Source organism: Ambystoma mexicanum, chromosome 2q, assembly GCF_040938575.1.
Source record: "Ambystoma mexicanum isolate Mex_15411 chromosome 2q, UKY_AmexF1_1, whole genome shotgun sequence".
NCBI lineage: Eukaryota > Metazoa > Chordata > Amphibia > Caudata > Ambystomatidae > Ambystoma > Ambystoma mexicanum.
In genome coordinates, this window is record NC_090924.1 from 183,433,099 (window position 1) to 183,455,999 (window position 22,901).

Consider the following 22,901-nt stretch of genomic DNA (forward strand, 5'->3'; position numbering starts at 1 on the left):
ATCATCACCATTGTGGACATGATACACAACGACATTGTCAGCCTCATTGAAATACACCATCCTCCCTCTACTGAAGGTAGTGTCGGTGCTCCACGTCCTTGCCACAGGCACCTACCAGCACACAGTGGGGAACATGCATGGCATATCACAACCCTTATTTTCTCGCATTCTGAATCAAGTGCTGGATGCTCTCCTGAAGCACACAACAGGCTACACATCCCTACCACGGATTCCCCAGGAGATTTGTGATTCAACATTTGGCTTCCATGCACTGGCATGCATGCCAAATTGTATCGGTGCCCTCGACTGCACCCACGTGGAGTTGGTGGTCCCGCATGCCATTGAGGTGGCGTACCTCAATCACAAGCAATACCACTCCATCAATGGGCAGATGGTATATGACGCCAGTAAGATCATCACACATTGTTGTGCCCGATATCCCGGATCAACTTATGACTCAATGGTCCTGCGGAACTCCACGCTACCACTCTACATGGAGCGACATGCAGGACGACGTGCCTGGCTGCTTGGTAAGTTGCATGACAGGCACATGGCAGTGACATGGAGGTATAGATGCACACACCACCATGTTGTCATTGTTGTTGTGACAGCACGATGTGCACATCCCAAAACACTGTGCCCGAAAGCATCCTAAACTGAAAATGACAACCAAATCCGATAGCAATGAAGTAAGCTGCACACCTATCACAACATGCCAAACTTAAAACCACCCCACATCCCACAACACATGCACCACCCATAATCGGGGCTCACTCTCCGTAACACAATCCAGCAACATGCTGTGAATATACACTATGTACATGTCTGCAGCAAATAACCACACAGGACAAGCTTCCATGGGATTGCACTGAACAAAACCACCAAGGGAATCCACTGCTTGTCACAGGGCCGCCGCCACCACCACAGAAGTGGAGCATGTCACCATGGGAATAATCAGCGCTGAATGGCAAATAATGCAGAAAATACTGCCAACACTGCCAGTCTGAAAATCATACAGAACACTACACATCAAATATGCAACACAAACACAGCGGTATGCGTCCACAATGCATGATCAACATCAAGGCACAGTACACCATGTATCATCTTGAAGACGCAACCCACACCATAAATCCATGGCACAGAACACATTGAGGGCATGAGAAATGTGTGCATAAAACCAGGGACATGTGCATGTGACCATCAATTATCTGCAGGCATGTGTGACAAGTACAGCTGTCCATCACAAATCGACTAACCTTTAATTTCCTCTCATGCAGGTGATAGTGGCTATCCCTTGAAGCCGTGGCTCCTCACTCCTGTCTGAATCCCACAGAACAGGTACGAGGAGGACTACAATCATTCCCATACCCGTACCTGTGTGGTCATCGAGCAGACCTTTGGCCTGTTGAAGGCACGTTTTCGCTGCCTTAGCTGGTCGGGTGGGGCACTCCTCTACAGCCATGGGAAGGTGGCCAAGATCATCATGGCATGTGTCATGCTGCACAACATGTGTATTGGAACGTGCCCCTGCCCCCTGACACTGAACTGCAACCACCTGGTGATGATGAAGAGGATGAAGAAGATGTGGGCGCACATCATCGTGGTGCCGATGCACAGGAGGGACTTGCTGTGCATCAGTCAGTGATTGCACAGTATTTCTAACACACATGGGTGCAGAGGGTTACATGAATGTGGGACAGAGGGCACTGGGTGTGGGAGCACATGTACACTATGCACTGTATATAAATAAATGACACATATGCAATAAGGAATGTCCACTCAAGGTTTTTTTTTTGTTTTTTTTTTACACAACGGGTGTATTAAACTGTCCAATTGAATTAAGTGCTCAAACCCCCCACCTCACACACCCTCTCTCCCTCCCCTTCCCAACTCCCCCACACAACCCTCTCCCCCTTCCCCTCCACCCACCACTCCCCCACACACCCTCTTCCCCGTCCCCCTCCCCCCACAACTCCCGCACACATGGTGTCCAAGCAAATGCTTCATGTGTCTGTGTCTATTGCCTTAATCAGGCTGCCCCATCTACATTTTCCACTTCCTGCACCTGGTGGCGGCATGTCCGATCTGCGCAAGGTGCGCGCTGACCTGCTTAGCCTCCAAGGAAAACGCTATGCGGGAGAGGACCTTCCTCAGTGCAGACACCTCCTCGCATATTCTTGTGGTGCTTGCCTCAATGGCCTGCCTCAGGGAAGTAGTATTGTCGCACCCCTCCTGCCTTGCTTGGGCACTTTCTGCAACAAACTGCCTCACTAAGGCTGGCGCTGCACTGCATGTCATATCTGCTGCACCCCGCCTGTACCCCAGTGGAGGTGGAGGGTGCATGTGTGACATCCCCAAATCCATGTGGCTCCTCTGTGGGACTCATGCTCCCTTGTACGGCCTCACCTCCAGATTGATACGGTGTGGTGTAATGGTCAGAGTACACAGGTGTGACCTGGGGGGATGGTGCGGGACTGGGTGTTGCAGGGAGGTCCGAGGAGCCGTCCTCGATAGTAACACATACCTAGACCTGCGCATCATCCTGTGTCTGGGGTGCCGTAGCTGCTGCCTCCCCAACAGAGCTGTTCTCTGCTGAATGTGCCCCATCGCTGACTGTCTCCTGTGCAGGTGACACAGGTGTTGTGGGGACTGTGGCAATGGGCCTTAGCAGCATCAGTGCCGTGGCATCCTGTGATGTTTGAAACTTCAGTGCCTGTCGTGGCTTGGCTGGGGCTTTCGATGTGGAAGGCCTGTTGCCTTCTTCCCTGGCCCTCTTCCGGGGAGTTGTTACCTGTGGGGGTGAGTCCTGGGTCTCGCTGTCAGGATCTGAGCCTGTGGGGGACCAAGAGAGGGACGGCATGAGTGATGGTTTAACAAGCATCTTGCATACATTGGTATTATTGCTCTTCTACACTTTATAGGGGATTAGGCAGTGGAGTTTTGATGATCACATTGCTTGCTATATGGGTGGAGCATGCAGGCATCCATCAGGGTCACTCATGTTGGAGCTGGCGTATGCTATGTGACATGCATTTCTGTTATGGACTGCATGCAGTGTGACTTATGCCATTTTCATATATGTGTGATGTGTGTCAGGTATGGCATTGCCATGTTGCATGCATGTGCATGTGTCAGTGCTGCGGACGGCATCTAGGCAGGGATGTTTCAAATGTGTATGTATTGGGCCATGCATTGCCTCTTTGGATGGAAACATTTGTGGACTATCATCATACTTTGCATTACAGTGTTTTCTTAGGACACTCACCTCCATCCACCGATGAGGTGGCGCCATGTTCCATCTTGCCGACTCCTTCTATGGCCTCGATGCCAATCGTTCTGGTGCAGATCTCCTCCCACTGGCTCAGCTTGATGGGTGAGCTAGGACCACCGCCAGTAGCCATGGCCTGGCTCTGGGTTGCGGACAGGATGTACCTGACTCTCAGACGCAGGTCGTCCTATCGCTTGCGGACATCCTTGATTGTGCGGGGGGTGTTGTCTACGGCACTGACATTTTGGGCAACAAGTTGCCAGACCTATTTCTTCTTTATCTGTGCCTCCCTCTTGAGGCTGTTTGCAAAAACAACCTCTGCATTGTCTGCCAGTGTCTCTGCCAGCATAGTAAGTTCATCCTCATTGAAGCGTTCTTTGTACTGCCGGGAAGTGCTTTTTTTTACTGCCTTGAGCATGATGCTGATGGTTGATTTCTGTAGTCAGAAAAAGGCTGCAGATCCGGTGTGGTGAGGATGGCAATGGATTGTGTTTTTCAAGATGGCCACCGTGCTCTTTCCCTTTCCTGTCCGATGACGCTACTTCCGGTTCCGCTTATTTACGGGCACCGCTATTAGCGGTCACCGCTGATAGCGGTGCCTGCTAATGCCGTATCCATTGATCCCTGTCACGTTATTAAGTGGAGGACGCCGGCGGTTGTGCTGTCTGCACTTTCCATGATGCCGCTAAGGGCCATTTTTTGGACTTTAGCGTCATGTCGGTAATGTCGTTACCGGCATGCCGCTAAGCTTGTGCATGCAAACTCGTAAAGGCCCTCTATTAGCGGGCTCTTCACTACACAGACATGGTATTAGCTCCATGCCGGTAAGGACTGTTACTTACCTCCAACCTCGTAATGACCCCCATTGTCTTTATCAGATCCCATACCAAGGCCAAGCTTTTGGATGCTATGGAATGTAGCATAGTCCGAGCATCTGTAAGTACCATTTCAGATTGGTGCTGTTTAAGCCAGTTCTTATGTCTGTTCTTTAACTTAGATATTATTCTGAGCTTTTCCAAGAACTCTATATTTGGTAAATTCCGAATTTGGTTTCTAAGTTTGGTCTTGCGCAATCTGAATTCCTCATTATACATGTGAGGCTGTACTTTGTTGGTCACAACAGTTTGATAGTCTTTTGTTTTAAACAGATGAAGAGTCACTACATAATCTCCATCTTGATACTGAATGTGTGGTTTTATATCTTTGGGATAAGTTAGAGCCATCAATAAATCATTCAAAATGGGTGGAGTCCATCTATATCGACTGCCTTTGGTTGAACAAGTTAATGCCGTATAATACAGTTGGTCAATTTCTCTGCAGATCCTGTTGGTGCATTCCCACTTTAAATGAAGGATATTGTGGTCACTACATGTTTGTTCAATAATTTGGAAGGAGCTTACCAATGTAAACAACCCTGCATCAACATACACATAGTCAATTAAGGAAGTAAGATTGCCTCTATGCCAGGTATAATGAGGCGGGATGTTCCCTTGGTCTGAACCATTAACCAAGGTCAGCCCTCTCTCTTTCATAAGATTTTTCCATTGAAGAACAGTGTCTTTCAATTTACCATCTCTAGCATCCATACAGTTGATGTTAAGATCTCCAGCTATTATTGTGTGTTCTACTGTGGGAGATCCATCAATGAGATCAAGACAGGTTTCTACATCCTTAAGGAAACAACTGTCTTTGATGCTAAGATGATTCCAGTATAAATTTAAGCATGCAATAACCGTTTGATTGTGAAATACCTTAACTAATTGTATGTGACTAATAGGCGAAGCCCACGGCTCTAAGGTTATGCCTGTAGATCTTTTAACTGCTGTTATGAGGCCTGCTTTAGGTCGACCCCTTGCCTGATTGGTTGCTGCAACTAGGGTGACTTGAAGGTTTTTCCAAGTTGGGACAGTATCAAGCCATTCTTCCTGCAGCAAAATGATGTCATATTGTGCTAAAAGAGACATCCAAGATGAAGTCAAGTTGACATGGTCCCTTATGTTCCAAGAGGCTAGATTTATTATTTGCTTTGAGGCTTTACTGCTTACCTATCATTTTTTTGTTAAAGAGCCAGTCACAGGGTAAGTGACATCTCGAACTGAATGAATATCACTTGTGGAGTATAAAACCGTCATGGGAGTTTTCAGCCAGGAGTCACTCTGTAGTGATTCAAACTGCACTTGGCGATTAGCATTGATCGGCAGTGATATCTCAGCCAGATTCAGAAGCATGAATCCTAGTTGATATATTTCAGCTCTTGCTTGCCAAATGGCCTGTTTACCTAAAATTGAAGACATCCATATTTTAACAACAGAACGGTCATAGTCATGGATACATTCTATCTGAGCTATGTCCCCAGTCTTTGTACCTTGTAAACTGGAGATGTTATTAAGTATGTTTAACACAGATGATCTGTTTAAGTCATAAAGGCCAAATTCACTGCCCCGGCATTGTAATATTAAACTAGTGTGTGTTGAATCATTACAGCTGTTGTGTCGTCCCTTCCATCCCTGGTTCATGTCAACCTTCTTTGTAAATGGCGGTCCAGATTGTTCTTTCTTCGGGGGCCATGAGACCAATCCCGAAAGGTTATGGGTTCACTGACCAGGAAATATATTTGACTTGTTATCCCTGATTATTTTGGTGTTTTCCAATCTCTCTGCTGGAATCTGGAGGTTAGTGTCAAGGGACTGACAGGACATAAATATTCCCATATTTTTTTGTATCTCTTCCCACCTACTTTCTAATGTTATTAATGAAGAGTCCTTCATACATTCTGCTGTAACTACGACATTAGAAGTGTTAGGAGCTGCTTGAGGAGCAGGAAACATTCTTAACACAGAAGTTGAGTCATCCACCTTAGCTATTTCATTTACCAGGTTATCCAGCGGGGCATAGCTTAAGTCCAACTTTGGGATCAAAACTGCCTTGTTGTTTGTCAATTTGTTTTGTGGTAGTGTTACTTTGAGCTTCGAAAGAGCAGCATACTTTTTGACAATTGACGCTCCCTTTTATTGCACACACTTGTCAGGAAGTGTTAGTAATTTGACAAACTGCCTAGAGTTTTTACTTTTCTGCATCTTTGTAATTTTTTGATTCTTTGGTTTTTTAACAGGTACCAATTTGTTATTAATTGTATTGCTTTTATCATGCACAGTAAAAATGTTGTACGACGGATTAGTTGGGTGAGCAACTGGATTAGATATGGGTGTTCTCTCACAATCAGCTACAATCACCTTATTTTGTTCTATTATTTCATTAAATGTATCTTCTTGCAAAATGCATCCTTTATCTAGAGTTCTTACATTCAGTTGGTTAGTATCACGCGTAACTGCTTCAGATTAATCCATCAATTCCACATATTTTTTGTACAATATTTATACCCACTTCTCTTTCATGCTCAGAAGGAGCTATTGCTTCATTAGGATCAGACAAGATCGGCATAGCCACAGAAGGGGCCAAGGAGTTTGCCTCGATTCTACTCTCCAATAATTCTCGCAGCAAAAAATTCTGATCAATCAGCCTTGTGTCTAGCGTTTCGTACAATTTAGCTAGTGAGAACAGAGCCGTGTTCATGGCTTGTAAAGTGGCTTTGACACATGATGAAGTCATGGGAGGCGTAAAGTTCTTTACTGAGGGAGTGTTATGTTTTGTTTGCCTTGGAGTAGGCTGAGTGAAGTAAATGGATAGCATAGAAGACTCATGAGGAGAATCCGGAAACATTACCCGAGATTGTGACAAATGCTCACTGTCCCATAGCTCATGTTGTTGATTTGATTAATTAATTCCCAAATTGAGTGGTGTAGTAACTGATGGCAGTGGTTTTGGCAACCGCTCCTAATGAACACAATTCTGAGTAGGTTGAGTTATTTTTGAAGGTGTATCAATTTGAGGCAGCACTCTTTCTAGATGAATCTGGGGGCAATAACAATTTCAGTTTGCAAAGGAAGAACAAAATCACCCAATAGATCATGTTCGGAGAATGCTGCTAATAGCGAATCAGAGGGCGTGCATGAATCAATAGGAGGAGCTTGCTGAGTCTTGATAGATATGGCTCCATTTGCAGGAGACACAATAGTTACAGGCGAAGTTACAGCGTCATTAGACGCCAGCTCGCTAGAAGGAGCAGCTATGGCCGGCCATTCAGGATAGAATTTGCAGATATTTGTAGTGTTTGATGTTACCTGGAGCGTGATGTTGCTCGATGTGGGAGATTGGGAGTGTTATTAGCTTGTTTGGGAGTAAATAGCGCATTGGGAAAACATTCAACCGACAGTCCTGCAAGTGACATGTTTGTTCGCAAGTTGTACGGTTTAGCCATTCTAATTACTAAGTCGCTCTGTATGTGTTGCACTTGAATTATATACTGAGAAACAACAAACACAATCAAACAGCACAGTACTGCTATTAAATATTAATAATAAAACAAAACAAATTTACGGATTTACCTCGACACCCTCCACACCCTCTGCACCATCAGCAGTATCAGCCCTTCTGAAGCCCTTCCTCAAATGCGCGCGGGCGAATGCGCGTGCGCTGATAGTAATGTAGGGCTGCTGGGAGGTGGGAGGTGGAGTCAAGGCAACACTACAACAAAAAAAAACTATTTACTTAGGTGATATAGCTATAGCGCTGGGTTCACACGGTTACTGTTCTGAGTCCCAGCAGTGTCCAATTACCGTGGTATAAGCAGTTAAAGTGTCCAAATTCCAAGCAAAGGATTTTAGCAGCACGGAGCATGGGGCAGAAGGAGCAGTCCTCTCTAGTAATATCAGCCCTTCTGAAGCCATTCCTCCAATGCATGTGCGCAAAGGCGCGTGCGCTGGTAGTTATGTAGGGCAGCTGGGCGGTGGGAGGTGGAGTCAAGGCAACACGTGGTATAAGTAGTTAAAGTGTCCAAATTCCAAGCAAAGGATTTTAGCAGCACAAAGCCTTGGGCAGAAGGAACTGTCCTCTCTAGCAGTATCAGCCCTTCTGAAGCCCTTGCTCGAATGCACGCCAGCAATAGAGTATAGACTCAACCACAGCAAACAACTCTCACACACATATCCAAACCAAATTCGCAATTCAACAACATGCCTGTATTCCAAAGCACACATGTAGGCAACCAACATGTGCATGACTAAGCTAAAAATGTGAATTCAAAATCACCTCACCTCTCCTAACCTACAAGTACCCACCCATGGTCATTGAGCATGGCCACGACTACCATATACATATAGCAGATGCACATGCCCCGCAATAAACAACCCAGTAACAACATGACACACACAGTGAGGCCCCAATCCACATGTGTCAGGAATGGCACTCTGTCAAGAGTGGCACAGGGTACCCAGGTAGGTTTTGGGTGGCTGTGCTGAAGTAAGGTAGCAGATAAGCACACACAGCAGGAAGTTAAACAAGAAAGAAGAGTCGGAACCTGTAGCTGTGAGCCAAAAGGGGCAAAAGATACAAAGGTACAAACAAACTGGATTCCCTCTCGGGGTGTATGCTGAAATGGGAAAGAGTGTTCCACGAACCTTAGGAAACTCCAGCCTTCTGCACAGATTACTATAACAGAGGCCCACGCTGTATGCTCATGGCTGGGAACAACAGCAGTGGGTGTCTCTAACACTGAAAACGCGACAAGGGAAGGGGCAGAGGTTGCCTGCCGGAAACCAACAGGCAAGCTCTGTACAAAGGGATTACATAAGACACATGAGAAGACAAGAACAGATATATCCAGCGAAAAGGAAGTCAATGAGCAATCTAGTAGAAGGAAATGAAGGAAAGGCAGTTAGACTGAAGTAGATAACCTAAGGTTGAGTGCAGAGGACTCAAGGAAGATAACAAGGGAGCAGCAGTCAGGAAAACAGAAGGGCTGCAAAATAGGAAGCAGGTCTGCAGTCAAGAGTGGGACTAAGTGCAGGCAAACTGTAGTGGACTGCGGAGGACTGTAGTAGGCTGCAAGGCAGGGAGTCCAGAAGAACAGGACAGAGAGAGATTAGTAGTAGGCGACAGACAGAGAGCCCAAAAGAATAGGGCCGCGAGGTAGGGAGCCCAGAGGAGCAGGGCTGTAGGCAGCTAAGTGTAAAACAGGCTGTAAGGCAGAGGAGTGTAGCAAGCCGCAAGGCAGGGAGCCCAGAGGTCAAGGGCTGTAGGCAGCAGAGGGAGACAGGCTGCAAGGAAGGAGCCCAGAGGACACGGGCTGTAGACAGCGGAGGGAGCAGGCTGCAAGGAAGGAGCCCAGAGGACAAGGGCTGTATGCAGCAAAGAGGTGCAGGCTGCAAGGTAGGGAGCCCAGAGGACAAGGGCTGTATGCAGCGAAGAGGTGCAGGCTGCAAGGTAGGGAGCCCAGAGGACAAGGGCTTGGAGACAGCAGAGGGTTGCAAGCTGCAAGGTAGGGAGCCCAGAGGACAAGGGCTGTAGGCAGCCGGAGTGAGGCAGGCTGCAGGGCAGGGAGCCCAGAGGACAAGGACCGTAGGCAGCCGGAGTGAGGCAGGCTGCAGGGCAGGGAGCCCAGAGGACAAGGACCGTAGGCAGCCAGAGTGAGCAGGCTGCGGGGCAGGGAGCCAGAGGAGCAGGGTAGCAAGGAGTGAGCCCAGAGGAGCAGGGCCGCTGACTGTAGAGGGCTGCAGAGGACTGTATAAGGCTGCAAGGCAGGAAGCCCAGAGGACAAGGGCTGTAGGTAGAAGGCAGCGGAGCGTGATCGGCTGCAAGGCAGGGTGCCCGGAAAGGGCACTGGATCAAAACAGGAAAATGCAGCAACAGGAACAGCATACAAAGTAAAGGGTCAAGGCAAACAGGAGCGGGGAGATCTCAAGATGCAAGACACTGTGCTCCTGCAGGCAGCTGCTTATATACTGCCCTGCCCTGTTCTGAGGCAGGCTAATTGACAGCACCTGGAGCAGCACACCTGAAGACAATCTGCCTCCTCCCTCTCTGGTCCTGAGCAGGTGGAAGCAGCACTGGCCGCTAGGGCTTCTGGGGATTGTGGTCCCAATAACGATGAATGAGAATAGCCAGGAATTGAGGACTGTAGCAAGGTGCACTGTGGTAAATGTAGTTAGTTGAATAAAATAAGAAAGAACCAAAGTCGAGCAAATGGAAATGAAAGACCAAGGCGTGAATAGGAGTTGTTCAAAGAGTATTAGGAGGATAAATGAGTACCAAGTAGTCCATGATGGTTGCCAATGCGTGTGCCAGTGGCGCGGGCATGACAACATGACACAAAACATATGCACTGGGAGAACATGAACAAAGTAAATGTGCACACAGACAAAGAGACTGCTAAAGCGTGCAATGAACAAAATCAAAACTTGTATTCAAAATTAACTATGTATAAAAATAATGATGGCAAGGGTAAAACTGTCCAGGTATAAACCATTAAAAAATTCCAAAATTAAACCTATTCCTAGGTAACTATATACATTGGCAGTGGGTTAGTCCTCCCCTGCCTTATCTTCATGAATGCCTCGACCAGGTCTGAGCCACAAAATTAAGGTGTTCTGCCTCTAGGTGGGTCTCTGTTGTTGCCAGGAGAGCTTGCAGGGAGGCCACCATCTGCCTTTATGATTCCTCTGCCAACCTGGAAATATCCTCCATGATGGCAGCCTGCCTTCTCACCTGCCTCAGCGCCACTTCAGCCATGGCCATCATCTTCATCCTGGTATGACTCGGATCTCGTCACCCTAAAACGCAAGTGCAGGGTGGCTGAGAGGAAATGGCGTGCTTCATGTTCATCCTCTGATAAACTGGCCTGCCGCCTGCTCCAAAGGCAATACCGTCTCTCCGTTCTCACCAAAAAGAGAGCCCTTATCCAAGCCCGCATCTCTGCGGCATCCAACAACTCGGCTGAACTCTTTAAAATCTGCAAGGAGCTTGCCAACCCTGCTGCAGTCGCTACCTCTCCTGTCCCCTCCCAGGCCCTCTGCACTGCACTGGCCTCTCACTTCATCTCAAAAACTCAGGACATCCTGTCCTCACTCTCCTCCTATCACCTCCCTCCCTCTCTTCCCGACTCTTCCTCTGGCCCTTCTGCAGCCACCCCTCCTCCCTCCTTCTCTGCCTTTCCACTTTTTTCTGCTGTTGAGGTTTCCAGACAAGTCCGATCTATGAAAGTCTTGTCTAAACAGGTTCACCCCTGTTCCTCCAAAACTATCAAGGACCACATCAACTCCCTGGCTCCTGCCCTGGCTGACTTTTGCAACCGCTCCTTCGCCTCTGGAGTCTTCCCATCCCCCCTCAAGCACTCCCTTGTGCACCCTCTTCTTAAGAAACCCTCCTCCGACCCCTCGTGCCCGGCTAACTATCGCCCAATCTCCATCACTCCCTTCCTGGGCAAGCTCCTGGAGAAACTGGCCATCTCCCAGCTTAACCTCCATGCTGAAACTGTTGGTAGTCTCCATGACCATCAATCTGGCTTCAGAGCGGCCAGAAGCACGGAAACTGCTCTCCTGAACATCCGTGAGGACCTGCTCTTGAACCTCGACTCCAACACTCCGTGTGTTCTCATTCTGCTCGATCTCTCTTCTGCCTTTGACACTGTCAACCATGCCATCCTGCTCAACCGTCTCCGTGATGACCTGGGTATCACTGGTCAGGCTCTGGCGTGGCTGACCTCTTTCCTTTCCAATCGACCCTCCCAGGTCCAACTTGGGTCCTTCCTCTTTGACATCTTTTTCTCCACCTGTGGTGTTCCCCAGGGATCTAATCTCTCTCCCTGGCTGTTCAACCAGTATCTGGCACTCCTTGCCCACCACATCGCCGCTCTCTGCCCCTACTTTCAGTGCTATGCGGACGACACCCAGCTCATTTTCAGGCTACCCTCGGCCTCCTCCTTTCCTTCCCTCATCTCTGACTGTCTGTCTGCCATCCAGGAATGGTGTGCCTCCAATGACCTCTGCCTGAATGCTAGTAAGACTGAGATTCTACTCATCGGCACACCCACTCCCTTCTTCCCTGTAGCTCTCTGGCCATCCTCGCTTGGCCCTCCTCCTGCTCCTACCTGACCCCGGGGTCATCTTCGACTCCACACTCTCCTTCTCTCCACATATATCTGACGTCTCTAAGAAGTCACACTACCAGCTGCACCTCCTCAGAGGTATTCTTCCCTTCCTCTCCTTCCCCCAGAAGCTCACTGTCTCCCGAGCCCTGGTTCTCTCAAAGCTGGACTACTGTAACAGCCTCTATCTTAATCTGCCTGCCTCCACTCTCCGCCCCCTGCAACTCATCCAGAACAGAACTGCGAGACTTGTCCTTGGCCTCAAGCCCAGGGACCGTATCTCTCCAGGACTGAAATCTCTACACTGGCTCCCAGTGGCTGTGAGGATTAAGTTCAAAACCCTCTGCATTGTCCACAAGGCCTTCTGGGGCCTGGGGCCTAAATACCTTCAACTCGCCCTTCCTAAATATCTTCCTTCCCGAGCCCTTCGCTCATCCATCTCCAACTCCCTCAGGGTCAGCCGCTTCTCGAAGCAACGAGTTGGGGGTCGATCTCTTGCCGTGACAGGGGCCTCCCTCTGGAACAGCCTTCCTGCCTCCCTGAAACTTGAGGAGAACCATCTCCGGTTCCAGAAGCACCTCAAAACCTTCCTCTTTGCTTCTGCTTTCTCTCTCCCTCTCCCCTGCTAAAGTCTCGACTGAATCTGCACCGAATCTGCAACTGGGCCACTCTCACCGACCTCGGTCCTGGTCCCAGCCACTCTCCTCTTGCACTGCCTCCCCGGCAACCCCTGACTGAGGGACTGTCTCTGTATCCCTACAGCCCCCCCTTTCCCAGCACTTGTCTGCACTTACCTTGCACTTGCCACCAGCTGGCCCTATTTATTTACTTATTCTACTTACTTGTACTGCACTTCCCCCCTCTTCTTCCCCTTGCACTTTTCTCTTCCCCAAACCCCTGCACTAGCGCGGTCTGAATGACACCTGGCCTAGTAGGATCGTTGTCTGTCTTCCCCTTGTTCCCCCCTCCCTGCCTCGTTGCGCCTTGAAACACTTGTGTATAGGCGCGCTACAAATGCCATATCATATCATATCATATCATATCTCTGCAGCTTCCCTCGACACTGCCTCTCCACCACCAGCTGACTCCTGTAGTGACTGCACACAGAGCAAATGCCCTGTTGGGTTCCCCACTGTTCCTCATGGCTCATGTGTGCCAGGTGCGTTGTCCAGGTGGAATCACCTGTGAAAATCTGCCTCCTTAAAGTAACCATCTGCTGCTGCTACCTGGACTCCTCTCTTAACCTAAAAAAACAAGTTAACTCTCTCTCCTCCACTACCGCCTACAAATGTAAATGAATCTGAGCTGCCAGACCATTTCTGTCCAATGCCAGTTGCATTACCCTGGCCACTGCTCTTATCATGTCTAAATTAGACTACTGCAACGCCCCGTACTCAGGAGCCAACAAGTATGTTACTGCCAAACACCAAAGATTGCAAAATAACGCTTTAAGAGCAGCTTTGAACATTCCTCACTGAGAGCACATCTCTAAATTTAGGAAGGAAGCCCATTGGCTAAAAATAAAGGACAGAATCATCCTCAAAACTATTTCCCTCACCTCCAAATGTCTCAACACTCTAGCACCTCCCTACCTATCAGAAAGAATTACTAGGAAACTCACCACCCGACCCTTGAGATCTGCCAATACCTTCCTGCTTGACATCCCCAGATTCAAACTTACCACGGTTGGAGGAACTAGCTTCCCAGTTAAAGCTGTTCAAGCTTGTAACACACTCCCTATTGACCTCAGACGCCCCTTACCATACGCTAGATTCAGAACCAATGCTCTCAAATGGCTCCATGCAAAGGACCCATAACCTGGACACTTTCTAATAACTATTGTCAAAGTACCTGTGACTTACTTATCTTCTCACTCAGTGTTGCAACCATAGGCTCTCGCTAACTTACGTCGTGCTAGACTGACTTGTATCCAGCTCACCCCTAATGCTCCATGAATAGTAAATGACTACCCTACCTCACTCATTGTGTCCACATTATAACAATTGACTGTACTGCATCTTGTATTGTAATCCACTCTGTAATCACATGTATGTACCAAACTTGACAGGCACTGTAACTAAGTTTCGAGAATTCTTGTACTGCTGCGCCCAGCTGCCCAAGGGCTTGGTGCGCATTACCAAATTAATAAACAAACAAACAAACAAACGTGAGCTCCGGAGGTATGCCCTTTGACCAGATGACATTTGTCGGGGGTGCACGGCACCTGCACTTCCCTAAAGTGCCAGCTCTCCCTTCATTGCCTGCTCAAGTGTCAGTGCCTGGGCAGGCACAGTGACCACCTCAAATGGGGTTCTTGGGACTTTCACCCTGGGCAGGGATGTAGGTGCAACCAGACTGGGCGGTGGTGGTGGGACTGGTGCACAGGGGGCTGTGGTGGTATGTGTCATGGAAGGCTCCCTGAAGGATGACTGGGGTACAGAGGAACAAGTGCAGGAGCGGGTCATTGCACTGGAGAGCCAAGAGAGACCACCCGAGAGCAGTGCCATTGCCAGTTGAGCCAGGAAGTGGCACACCTCGTTGTGATGATGTACAAGCTCCTTTGCAAAAAGCTTGAACAGCATCTCAAATGGATGCAGTCTGCTTCGTGACCACAGCCAGCAGGGCCAGCACCCGATCCCTGATGGACACATCAGCCACAAGAGGGGCATCGGTCTGGGTGGAGGCATCCAGAAAGATGGTCACTTCCGCAGTCGATGGCCCAGAGACAGGAGGTTGTGCAGAACCATCCAAGATGGACTGTACATCCTCTTGTTTCTGGGACATGGGTGCTGCCAGAACACCCTCCTTGATCCCCCTACCTTACCCTGTGGGCTGTGTTGCAATCGCCTCCTCCTCGACCTCAACCTCCATCAACCCTGATGACCCCAGAGAGTCTTCCGCCCTCGATGGCCCCTGTGTCTTAGCACCCTGTCCCACAGCTGCTAAGGCCCCACCACAATCTCCTTCTGCAACTTACCATCAGCAACTTGGCCCGATGGTACTGGCGCTCCCCCAGCCAATTCGCTCTCAGAAGAGGAGGTGGTAATGACGACTGGTGGGGGTCTGTGTCCATGCTCCTCTGCTTCACAGCAGTACTTTGGTACTCTTTGCCAACTGCAGTGATTTTGGAAAAGGGGACAAAGAACATTGACATCAGTCAACAGTGACAATGTCAGCACAGGTCAACCAGCAACAGACACACACACATAAACACACACCCACACCCATGCAATCAGCATGAATATTGACACACAAGTGTAGGGACAATGATGGCTCACAGTCATGACACATGCACATGTCAACCCAGCACCTTGTTGTGTAGCCACAAACACATTTCAAGAAATCATGCCATGGCACAATACCAATGCCAAAGTGACACAAATGTAACATGCTGCCAGGGCCATAGGAAGCACACATGTCTCAACAACACCATTGCATGCTCACATAGACAGGCAGCGTTGGGAAACCTGCAAACAGGATGGCAACAAGTAATCGTGCATGGGACAGGGAAACTTGACAGCCATGGCCTAAACAGTGTCACACAAGTGTGTGCCCATAATGTCCACAACTGGGTACATGCCATTGACGCACTACAGCAGTACCCTCTTGAGATACCTGTGGGCCCCAACTGCCTACTGGGGCAGGTTTCATGCCTGTACATTCAACTGCTGGCCTTGCGCAGCCAGACTCACAGCATCCTGGCCTGTAATAACACACCTGCTCTGTTGCCCCGGTACCAGCATGGAGGAGTCACTCAAGCTAACATGCCACATGTCTTTCACACAGGGAGACACCAACCACAGACTACAATGCATGTGCCAAGTGGGGTCCATGTAGCACAGATGCAGACAACTGTGCAACACAGCTGGGCTAGATGTGACTCAGGCCATCTTGAATGATTTGCCCCACCACATGGGCATTTGGTCCTGGCTGAAGGCACTGGCTGAATGAACCGATGGACGTGTGGCCATGAGGCACTGCTAGCCATAAGGCCACCATCCAGGGTGTGGCCTTCATCCACCCATACTGTGCTAGGGTCTGCTAGTGGTATAACACTGTCTGTGGGTTGAGCTACATAAAAATGACTCATGACCCCTGAACACTGCTGGGAAGATGTACACATAATGACACATGCCTTGTGTCCGCTGTCTGATGACAAAATGACACTGTGCACTGTGGACTTAACACATCAGTCGATGTAAGTGAGGGGACCTCTGGACATGCAACAATGATCCCTTAAAGTAACATGTCCTAATGTAGCAGTCCACCACCTTTGATATGAGTATGTAGCCAGGCGACAGGACCCCAGGTGTGTGGGCTGAGATGAGCATCATACCCTCTGGCCTATCCGTGGGATCTTAGTGTCAGTCGATGACCCAATGCTGCAGGGTGGTGGGCCCTGTTGGGCACGCATGCAATAACAAAAAGGCTGGATGGGTGGTAGGATGAGCCTCGGCACAGGCAATAATCTTGCAGGAAGGGTGCAGCTGCTGCCTGTGAATACATCACTGTTGTGGGGAAAGGTGGGATGGCACCCACGGAACTGTCATCGCCCTGGACTATATTGTTAAACGGAGCTTGGTAGAGAAATGCATGGGCAAGGCTCACGTATGTCTACACTTGTGTGTTGCCAGTTCCTGTAGTCAGCCTGCCATCCTTGTACTCTCACATGAGCACTGGCGAACTGCTGGCCTGCTCTGCCTCTGCACTTCTTGGAGGGAAAAGACAAACATGGAAGGGGGCACTTCCAGAGGGTGCATGATCTTGGGCCAACACCGTTCCTACACAGGTGGCATGTCATTTTTCTGTCTCCATAGCCATGGCTGGACAAGCTGTCCGCCCCGAGATGAACCAAATGCTCAAGATTAACTTGTGCAATGCATGGAGCCAGACAGATGTCGTATCCTGCTGTTGCAGTGCCAGTCACCGAGGGTAATTTTATGGGCAGACACCCTGCTTGGCCGCAAAAGTACTCTCCCACTCTAATGAGTGACACCAGCATCCAAAACTGTGTGGGCACATTGTGTGGTGTACGGCCCTTCTCCCTCCTGTGGATGTACTGAGCCTGGGTGTGTCAGCACGTACCAAGTGGAGGCCACACAGGACTATTACACACTGTCAACAGTAGGCCAGAGTAAGGCGAGTATGCCGACTTGTAAACTGTGTACCATGGGTGACAGAGGAGGAGGACTGTCCAAAAGTGTCATGCCTCTTCATATATGCAACAGGAGTACGTAGCAGATTGTAGTCTACCTGGACATCCGTAGCTGGCCCGCCATGTGGCTCTACCAGGCCTACCCACGGTCCACCATCACATCACCGGGCATTCAGAAGGATCACAATGGACAAATGCAGGCCATGGACCTGGTACCCTGGTAAAGCCCAACCGCCATGCAGCATGGCCCGGGTAGGCAAAACACAGGGGGAGAGGGATGGGCAGTGAGTCGCTTGGTAGGGTGGCCAACCGCTGAATGCATGGAAGTATAGCTGGTCTGGGGTACTACTCGGAGCACATTGGCGTCAAGACACCCAGTTGCAGGTAGGATCCCACAAGCCAGTCATAATTTGACTTTGCACAGCATGGCCATGTGAGCGGGTGGGGAGGTCTCACGACACCTGCTTTGGCACCTATCCACGGAATTACATGCACCAATATGCATCCCCGACAGCTTAACCTGTAAGCATGCAACACTTACAGACACGCATTGCTGAGGTACAAGCACTTATTCTGTTGCCCCCAGCATAAACATATGGCCTGATCATACATCAACACTGGCTAAACATGTAGTGGGATTACAGAACACATCCCTGTCTCTAAGTGGTCAGTTTACCAACATTTGCATACCTCCATACACACTTGTCACTCTCAGCTGATGAGTGTGGATGGCTTTGCTTGCAAATATGCAACTCATAGAGGTGCCCTGCATGCATGTCCTTGATATGGCCACAATATCGTAATATGGCATGGGTACTGTCAAAGCACTTGTTCTCATGAACTCACATTGCATGCGCATGAGTGTCCCAAGTCACCAAGAACCAACAGCACACATAACAACGCATGTCCAATCAACAGATGTCTGCAATTACATATGCCCAGCAATTGGCAGAAGGCTGCAGGCCACTATGGATCATGGCAATACACAGGCTGTATTCAGAAATCATGCATGGCCATGCACAACACACATACACTGAAGAGCAGTGTACCACATGGGTACTCACCAGCAGCTTCCAGACATCCTTGCCACTGACAGATCTGGGTGTGGAGGGCTGGGTGGAACCCCTCAAAGACCCGCTGCTGGATAGATGACATCTTGTTGCAGCCCACACAGTGCACCTCCATGGTGCCTCCTGCTTTGAGGGCTGCCTCCGCCTTAATATGGTTCCGGGTGATGAGGGCCTCCAAGCACTTCCTGAAGATCTTCAGGGAATGGATTGCCATCCCCTCCACGTTGATGGCAGCCATGATCAGTTCCCAGATCTGGTGACGTCCTTCTGGTCTAAGCTGCATTGCTAGTTTGAAGAGGGCGTCATAATTATCCGGGACCTGATCCACAAGGATGCCAACTTCAGTGGAGGTGAAGTTGACAGTTCTCTGCCTCGCTGACATGGGGGTGCCGTTCGATGCAGAGGATGACAATGGTGCAGACATGGCACACCGTGAGGCAGATGTAGGTAAGCTGGGTCCTAGAAATGTGCTGGCAAGTAGTGGTGGTGGTCATACAGAGAGGCGGAAGTCCCAAGAAGCCAAATGAGGAGGTCACAGGGTCCACAAAGGAGACCAGGCAATGGTAAAACAGCTGGTACTTCAAAACAGTGCTGGTAGGCAGAAAGGGGAATTTATTTTCAGCCTGGCAGTAGCAGATGGTAAGGAAGGTGGCAGAACAGGGCAAGAGGCAGCAAAGAAAATGGCATGGAGGCAGGAGCAAGTTTGTGTCGCATCCGACCAGAGGCAGCGTAGAAAACAGAGAAAGGAGCCTTAGCGCATAAGTTACGTGCTGTAGGTTGCATGCAGCATGACTACGAAGCAACAACAGGAATATTTGAGAGGTGCGACACACATTACCAATTGTGTGTAAGAAGGGGAGACACAGGATTTGCTATCGCTGCCATGCATTTGGGGTGCTTCGAAAGCCTTTGCCTTCTGGTTACATGCGCCATGTTTTTACGCTCATGGATGCCTATTGCGTTTTCTTTTTTGGGCGGTGTCACTAGGCATCTCACACAGCACTTTTTGTGGCTCTGGGAGCCTCAATAGATGACATCTTGTTGCAGCCCACACAGTGCACCTCCATGGTGCCTCCTGCTTTGAGGGCTGCCTCCGCCTTAATATGGTTCCGGGTGATGAGGGCCTCCAAGCACTTCCTGAAGATCTTCAGGGAAAGGATTGCCATCCCCTCCACGTTGATGGCAGCCATGATCAGTTCCCAGATCTGGTGACGTCCTTTTGGTCTAAGCTGCATTGCTAGTTTGAAGAGGGCGTCATAATTATCCGGGACCTGATCCACAAGGATGCCAACTTCAGTGGAGGTGAAGTTGACAGTTCTCTGCCTCGCTGACATGGGGGTGCCGCTCGATGCAGAGGATGACAATGGTGCAGACATGGCACACCGTGAGGCAGATGTAGGTAAGCTGGGTCCTAGAAATGTGCTGGCAAGTAGTGGTGGTGGTCATACAGAGAGGCGGAAGTCCCAAGAAGCCAAATGAGGAGGTCACAGGGTCCACAAAGGAGAACAGGCAATGGTAAAACAGCTGGTACTTCAAAACAGTGCTGGTAGGCAGAAAGGGGATTTTATTTTCAGCCTGGCAGTAGCAGATGGTAAGGAAGGTGGCAGAACAGGGCAAGAGGCAGCAAAGAAAATGGCATGGAGGCAGGAGCAAGTTTGTGTCGCATCCGACCAGAGGCAGCGTAGAAAACAGAGAAAGGAGCCTTAGCGCATAAGTTACGTGCTGTAGGTTGCATGCAGCATGACTACGAAGCAACAACAGGAATATTTGAGAGGTGCGACACACATTACCAATTGTGTGTGAGAAGGGGAGACACAGGATTTGCTATCGCTGCCATGCATTTGGGGTGCTTCGAAAGCCTTTGCCTTCTGGTTACATGCGCCATGTTTTTACGCTCATGGATGCCTATTGCGTTTTCTTTTTTGGGCGGTGTCACTAGGCATCTCACACAGCACTTTTTGTGGCTCTGGGAGCCTCAATAGATGACATCTTGTTGCAGCCCACACAGTGCACCTCCATGGTGCCTCCTGCTTTGAGGGCTGCCTCCGCCTTAATATGGTTCCGGGTGATGAGGGCCTCCAAGCACTTCCTGAAGATCTTCAGGGAAAGGATTGCCATCCCCTCCACGTTGATGGCAGCCATGATCAGTTCCCAGATCTGGTGACGTCCTTCTGGTCTAAGCTGCATTGCTAGTTTGAAGAGGGCGTCATAATTATCCGGGACCTGATCCACAAGGATGCCAACTTCAGTGGAGGTGAAGTTGACAGTTCTCTGCCTCGCTGACATGGGGGTGCCGCTCGATGCAGAGGATGACAATGGTGCAGACATGGCACACCGTGAGGCAGATGTAGGTAAGCTGGGTCCTAGAAATGTGCTGGCAAGTAGTGGTGGTGGTCATACAGAGAGGCGGAAGTCCCAAGAAGCCAAATGAGGAGGTCACAGGGTCCACAAAGGAGAACAGGCAATGGTAAAACAGCTGGTACTTCAAAACAGTGCTGGTAGGCAGAAAGGGGAATTTATTTTCAGCCTGGCAGTAGCAGATGGTAAGGAAGGTGGCAGAACAGGGCAAGAGGCAGCAAAGAAAATGGCATGGAGGCAGGAGCAAGTTTGTGTCGCATCCGACCAGAGGCAGCGTAGAAAACAGAGAAAGGAGCCTTAGCGCATAAGTTACGTGCTGTAGGTTGCATGCAGCATGACTACGAAGCAACAACAGGAATATTTGAGAGGTGCGACACACATTACCAATTGTGTGTGAGAAGGGGAGACACAGGATTTGCTATCGCTGCCATGCATTTGGGGTGCTTCGAAAGCCTTTGCCTTCTGGTTACATGCGCCACGTTTTTACGCTCATGGATGCCTATTGCGTTTTCTTTTTTGGGCGGTGTCTCTAGGCATCTCACACAGCACTTTTTGTGGCTCTGGGGGCCTCAATGGTGTCATGCACACATTTTATTTTTTTGGCATGCCTTTTTGAACTGCGTCACACATTTCTTAGGCTTAGGGTGCCCATAAACTATTGTGTGCACATTTTTGAGATTTTGGGGGGGCCTTCTACCTATCGCATAAATCGTTTTCTGGTTGTGGGGAGCCCATACGGTATTGTGTACACAGGTTTTGGTTTTGGGAGGATTTCTATGTATCACTTTTCTTTGGTTTTGGGGAGCCCAGACAGTATCGTGTACACATTTGATGGTTTTGCAAGGCTTTCTATGTATCACATAGCACTTCCTTTGGTTTTGGGGTGCCTTGAAGCCTTGCAAGACCAGTCATATACATAGTCCATCATGTAGCCTGTATTTTCTTTGTTGGTGTGATCTATTTTTGTGGGTGCTTTTCACTTTTCCTGCCCCATGAGTGGGAAGGTTCTGAAAGGGAATGGGAGAGGACCGGAATGGGGACGTGATGAAGACACATTTGCCCCAACCCCAGAAGATGAACGTGGTGAGCCTCAGCCGACAGGTAACCCCGCACCTGGACAAGGACATGGTCAGAGGTCTATAGGTGGCCCAGCACCACTAAGGGCCACTAGGGCCAAGCCGGGACAACCTGTACAACCGGAAGAGGCACCGACACATGATCAGGCACAGGTGAAGGATAAGGGGCCTTTGAGGAAGAAGTGCTTCAGTGATGAGGAGGTTGAAATCCTTATGGCGTATGCGCTGGAATACCATGTGGAAATGTACCACTCTGCTACTAGCACCCGTATTCCCACATTGTGAATGAGGACCTCAAAAACGCTGTGATGTGGAGAGGCGCACTGCTAAAGAGGTCCACATGCGGATGGATGATGTCCTTCAAAGGACTACAGATAAGCTCAGTGTCAACCTTGCCTCAGCCCAGGTCAGTGGAGGAGGGCCACCAGAGGAGGAGGAGCTGACTACATTTGAAGAGGTCGTAAGTTGGCTGATCAGAACTGAGCACGCACAAGGCATGGAAGCATAGACTCCTATGTCGACAGAGCTGTTGAGAGGCATTTGTGCGTATCGTATATGGTGATGATTTTGCATGAAATGCTCAACTATGTTTTGTTGTACAGTTGGCTGCAGTTGGCAGCCATCCATGGGCACTGCATGATTGGTACTGTGTACACTTGTGTCACATGACCTGCATTCAGGGAGGAGGTTGTGTGGTTTCCGTGCATGCTACATGTTGGTGTCACAGTACATATCACTGTCTGCTGGCTTTCACTGCAGTGCCATTACAGTTATGTGTGGCAATAGCATGCAGCACACATGTCATTGTACACATTCACAGTGCATGTGCATGCGTATCATGCTCAACTGTCTCCGTGAAAACCTGGGTATCACTGATCAGGCTCTGGCCTGGCTGACCTCTTTCCTCAAATATCGACCATCCCAGGTCCAACTTGGGTCCTTCCTTTCATCTATCTTCCTCTCTACCTGTGGTGTTCCCCAGGGGTCTAAC